A 6,089-nucleotide genomic window follows, 5' to 3' on the forward strand; every position below is an offset into this window, starting at 1 on the left:
TGCATGATCCCGTGACTAACGCCTTAGTCACATTGAGCTCATTATGATGATGCATTACCGAGTGGGCCCAGAGATATCTCTCCGTCACACGGAGTGACAAATCCCAGTCTCGATCCGTGCCAACCCAACAGACACTTTCGGAGATACCCGTAGTGCACCTTTATAGTCACCCAGTTACGTTGTGACGTTTGGCACACCCAAAGAACTCCTACGGTATCCGGGAGTTGCACGATCTCATGGTCTAAGGAAAAGATACTTGACATTGGAAAAGCTCTAGCAAACGAAACTACACGATCTTTTATGCTATGCTTAGGATTGGGTCTTGTCCATCACATCATTCTCCTAATGATGTGATCCCGTTATCAATGACATCCAATGTCCATAGTCAGGAAACCATGACTATCTGTTGATCAACGAGCTAGTCAACTAGAGGCTTACTAGGGACACGTTGTGGTCTATGTATTCACACATGCATTACGATTTCCGGATAACACAATTATAGCATGAATAATAGACAATTACCATGAACAAAGAAATATAATAATAACCATTTATTATTGCCTCTAGGGCATATTTCCAACAGTCTCCCACTTGCACTAGAGTCAATAATCTAGTTACACTGTGATGAATCGAACACCCATTGCGTCCTGGTGTTGATCATGTTTTGCCCTAGGGAGAGGTTTAGTCAACGGATCTGCTACATTCAGGTCCGTATTTACTTTACAAATATCTATGTCTCCATTTTGAACACTTTCACGAATGGAGTTGAAGCGACGCTTGATATGCCTGGTCTTCCTGTGAAACCTGGGCTCCTTTGCAAGGGCAATAGCTCCAGTGTTGTCATAGAAGAGAGTCATCGGGCCCGACGCATTGGGAATCACCCCTAGGTCGGTAATGAACTCCTTCATCCAGACTGCTTCCTGTGCTGCCTCCGAGGCCGCCATGTACTCCGCTTCACATGTAGATCCCGCCACGACGCTTTGCTTGCAACTGCACCAGCTTACTGCTCCTCCATTCAAAATATACACGTATCCGGTTAGTGACTTCGAGTCATCCAGATCTGTGTCGAAGCTAGCGTCGACGTAACCCTTTACGACGAGCTCTTCGTCACCTCCATAAACGAGAAACATATCCTTAGTCCTCTTCAGGTACTTCAGGATATTCTTGACCGCTGTCCAGTGTTCCATGCCGGGATCACTTTGGTACCTTCCTACCAAACTTACGGCAAGGTTTACATCAGGTCTGGTACACAGCATGGCATACATAATAGACCCTATGGCCGAGGCATAGGGGATGACACTCATCTTTTCTCTATCTTCTGCCGTGGTCGGGCATTGAGCCGTGCTCAATTGCACACCTTGCAATACAGGCAAGAACCCCTTCTTGGACTGATCCATATTGAACTTCTTCAATATCTTGTCAAGGTATGTACTCTGTGAAAGACCAATGAGGCGTCTTGATCTATCTCTATAGATCTTGATGCCTAATATATAAGCAGCTTCTCCAAGGTCCTTCATTGAAAAACACTTATTCAAATAGGCCTTTATACTTTCCAAGAATTCTATATCATTTCCCATCAATAATATGTCATCCACATATAATAAGAGAAATGCTACAGAGCTCCCACTCACTTTCTTGTAAACACGGGCTTCTCCATAAGTCTGTGTAAACCCAAACGCTTTGATCATCTCATCAAAGCGAATGTTCCAACTCCGAGATGCTTGCACCAGCCCATAGATTGAGCGCTGGAGCTTGCATACTTTATTAGCATTCTTAGGATCGACAAAACCTTCCGGCTGCATCATATACAACTCTTCCTTAAGGAAGCCGTTAAGGAATGCCGTTTTGACGTCCATCTGCCATATCTCATAATCATATTATGCGGCAATTGCTAACATGATTCGGACGGACTTCAGCTTCGCTACGGGTGAGAAAGTCTCATCGTAGTCAACCCCTTGAACTTGTCGATAACCCTTAGCGACAAGTCGAGCCTTATAGATGGCCGCATTACCATCCGTGTATGTCTTCTTCTTAAAGATCCATTTGTTTTCTATGGCTCGCCGATCATCGGGCAAGTCAGTCAAAGTCCATACTTCGTTTTCATACATGGATCCTATCTCGGATTTCATGGCTTCTAGCCATTTGTCGGAATCCGGGCCCGCCATCGCTTCTTCATAGTTCGAAGGTTCACCGTTGTCTAACAACATGATTTCCAGGACAGGGTTGCCGTACCACTCTGGTGCGGAACGTGTCCTTGTGGACCTACGAAGTTCAGTAGTAACTTGATCCGAAGCTTCATGATCATCATCATTAACTTCCTCCCCAGTCGGTGTAGGCACCACAGGAACATCTTCCCGTGCTGCGCTACTTTCCGGTTCGGAAGGGGTGACTATCACCTCATCAAGTTCCACTTTCCTCCCACTCAATTCTTTCGAGAGAAACTCCTTCTCCAGAAAGGACCCGTTCTTGGCAACGAAGATCTTGCCTTCGGATATGAGGTAGAAGGTATACCCAATAGTTTCCTTAGGGTATCCTATGAAGACGCATTTTTCCGACTTGGGTTCGAGCTTTTCAGGTTGAAGTTTCTTGACATAAGCATCGCATCCCCAAACTTTTAGAAACGACAGCTTAGGTTTCTTCCCAAACCATAATTCATATGGTGTCGTCTCAACGGATTTCGACGGAGCCCTATTTAAAGTGAATGCGGCAGTCTCTAAAGCATAGCCCCAAAATGAGAGCGGTAAATCGGTAAGAGACATCATAGATCGCACCATATCCAATAGAGTGCGATTACGACGTTCGGACACACCGTTTCGCTGAGGTGTTCCAGGCGGCGTGAGTTGTGAAACGATTTCACATTTCCTTAAGTGCGCACAAAATTCGTGACTTAAATATTCTCCACCACGATCTGATCGTAAGAATTTTATTCTCCTGTCACGTTGATTCTCAACCTCACTCTGAAATTCCTTGAACTTTTCAAAGGTTTCAGACTTGTGTTTCATTAGGTAGACATACCCATATCTACTTAAATCATCAGTGAGAGTGAGAACATAACGATATCCTCTGCGAGCCTCAACACTCATTGGACCGCAAACATCGGTATGTATGATTTCCAATAAGTTGGTTGCTCGCTCCATTGTTCCGGAGAACGGAGTCTTGGTCATCTTACCCATGAGGCATGGTTCGCACGTGTCAAATGATTCGTAATCAAGAGACTCCAAAAGTCCATCTGCATGGAGCTTCTTCATGCGCTTGACACCAATGTGACCAAGGCGGCAGTGCCACAAGTATGTGGGACTATCGTTATCAACTTTACATCTTTTGGTATTCACACTATGAATATGTGCAACATCACGTTCGAGATTCATCAAGAATAAACCATTAACCAGCGGGGCATGACCATAAAACATATCTCTCATATAAATAGAACAACCATTATTCTCGGATTTAAATGAGTAGCCATCTCGAATTAAACGAGATCCAGATACAATGTTCATGCTCAAAGCTGGCACTAAATAACAATTATTGAGGTTTAAAACTAATCTCGTAGGTAGATGCAGAGGTAGCGTGCCGACGGCGATCACATCGACCTTGGAACCATTCCCGACGCGCATCGTCACCTCGTCCTTTGCCAGTCTCCGTTTATTCCGTAGTTCCTGTTTTGAGTTACAAATATGAGCAACCGCACCGGTATCAAATACCCAGGAGCTACTACGAGTACTGGTAAGGTACACATCAATTACATGTATATCACATATACCTTTGGTGTTGCCGGCCTTCTTGTCCGCTAAGTATTTGGGGCAGTTCTGCTTCCAGTGATCACTTCCCTTGCAATAAAAGCACTCAGTCTCAGGCTTGGGTCCATTCTTTGACTTCTTCCCAGTAACTGGCTTACCGGGCGCGGCAACTCCCTTGCCGTCCTTCTTGAAGTTCTTCTTACCTTTGCCCTTCTTGAACTTAGTGGTTTTATTCACCATCAACACTTGATGTTCTTTTCTGATCTCCACCTCCGCTGATTTCAGCATTGAATATACCTCGGGAATGGTCTTTTCCATCCCCTGCATATTGAAGTTCATCACAAAGCTCTTGTAGCTTGGTGGAAGCGACTGGAGGATTCTGTCAATGACCGCGTCATCCGGGAGATTGACTCCCAGCTGAGACAAGCGGTTATGCAACCCAGACATTCTGAGTATGTGCTCACTAACAGAACTATTCTCCTCCATTTTACAGCTGAAGAACTTGTCGGGGACTTCATATCTCTCGACCCGGGCATGAGCTTGGAAAACCATTTTCAGCTCCTCGAACATCTCATATGCTCCATGTTTCTCAAAACGCTTTTGGAGACCCGGTTCTAAACTGTAAAGCATGCCGCACTGAACGAGGGAGTAATCATCAGCACGCTGCTGCCAAGCGTTCATAACGTCTTGGTTCTCTGGGATTGGTGCTTCACCTAGCGGTGCTTCTAAGACATAATCTTTCTTGGCTGCTATGAGGATGATCCTCAGGTTCCGGACCCAGTCCGTATAGTTGCTGCCATCATCTTTCAGCTTGGTTTTCTCTAGGAACGCGTTGAAATTGAGGACAACGTGGGCCATTTGATCTACAAGACATAGTGTAAAGATTTTAGACTAAGTTCATGATAATTAAGTTCATTTAATCAAATTACTCAATGAACTCCCACTCAGATAGACATCCCTCTAGTCATCTAAGTGAAACATGATCCGAGTTAACTAGGCCGTGTCCGATCATCACGTGAGACGGACTAGTCAAGATCGGTGAACATCTCCATGTTGATCGTATCTTCTATACGACTCATGCTCGACCTTTCGGTCCTCCGTGTTCCGAGGCCATGTCTGTACATGCTAGGCTCGTCAAGTCAACCTAAGTGTATTGCGTGTGTTCCGAGGCCATGTCTGTACATGCTAGGCTCGTCAACACCCGTTGTATGCGAACGTTAGAATCTATCACACCCGATCATCACGTGGTGCTTCGAAACAACGAACCTTCGCAACGGTGCATAGTTAGGGGGAACACTTTCTTGAAATTATCATAAGGGATCATCTTACTTACTACCGTCGTTCTAAGCAAATAAGATGCAAAAACATGATAAACATCACATGCAATCAAATAGTGACATGATATGGCCAATATCATTATGCTCCTTTGATCTCCATCTTCGGGGCACCATGATCATCTTCGTCACCGGCATGACACCATGATCTCCATCATCATGATCTCCATCATTGTGTCTTCATGAAGTCGTCACGCCAATGATTACTTCTACTTCTATGGCTAACGCGTTTAGCAACAAAGTAAAGTAATTTACATGGCGTTATTCAATGACACGCAGGTCATACAAAATAATAAAGACAACTCCTATGGCTCCTGCCGGTTGTCATACTCATCGACATGCAAGTCGTGATTCCTATTACAAGAATATGATCAATCTCATACATCACATATATCATTCATCACATCTTCTGGCCATACCACATCACATAGCACATGCTGCAAAAACAAGTTAGACGTCCTCTAATTGTTGTTGCAAGTTTTTTACGTGGCTTGTAGGTTTCTAGCAAGAACGTTTCTTACCTACGTATGACCACAACGTGATATGCCAATTTCTATTTACCCTTCACAAGGACCCTTTTCATCGAATCCGTTCCGACTAAAGTGGGAGAAACAGACACCCGCTAGCCACCTTATGCAACTAGTGCATGTCAGTCGGTGGAACCTGTCTCACGTAAGCGTACGTGTAAGGTCGGTTCGGGCCGCTTCATCCTACAATACCGCCGAAACAAGATACGACTAGTAGCGGCAAGAAGAATTGGCAACATCAACGCCCACAACTGCTTTGTGTTCTACTCGTGCATAGTAACTACGCATAGGCCTGGCTCATGATGCCACTGTTGGGAATCGTAGCATAATTTTAAAATTTTCCTACGCTCACCAAGATCCATCTATGGAGTATACTAGCAACGAGGGGAAAGGAGTGCATCTACATACCCTTGTAGATCGCGAGCGGAAGCGTTCCAATGAACGTGGATGACGGAGTCGTACTCGCCGTGATTCAAATCACCGATGACCGA

The sequence above is a fragment of the Aegilops tauschii genome, chromosome 4, assembly GCF_002575655.3.
Source record: "Aegilops tauschii subsp. strangulata cultivar AL8/78 chromosome 4, Aet v6.0, whole genome shotgun sequence".
Classification (NCBI taxonomy): domain Eukaryota; kingdom Viridiplantae; phylum Streptophyta; class Magnoliopsida; order Poales; family Poaceae; genus Aegilops; species Aegilops tauschii.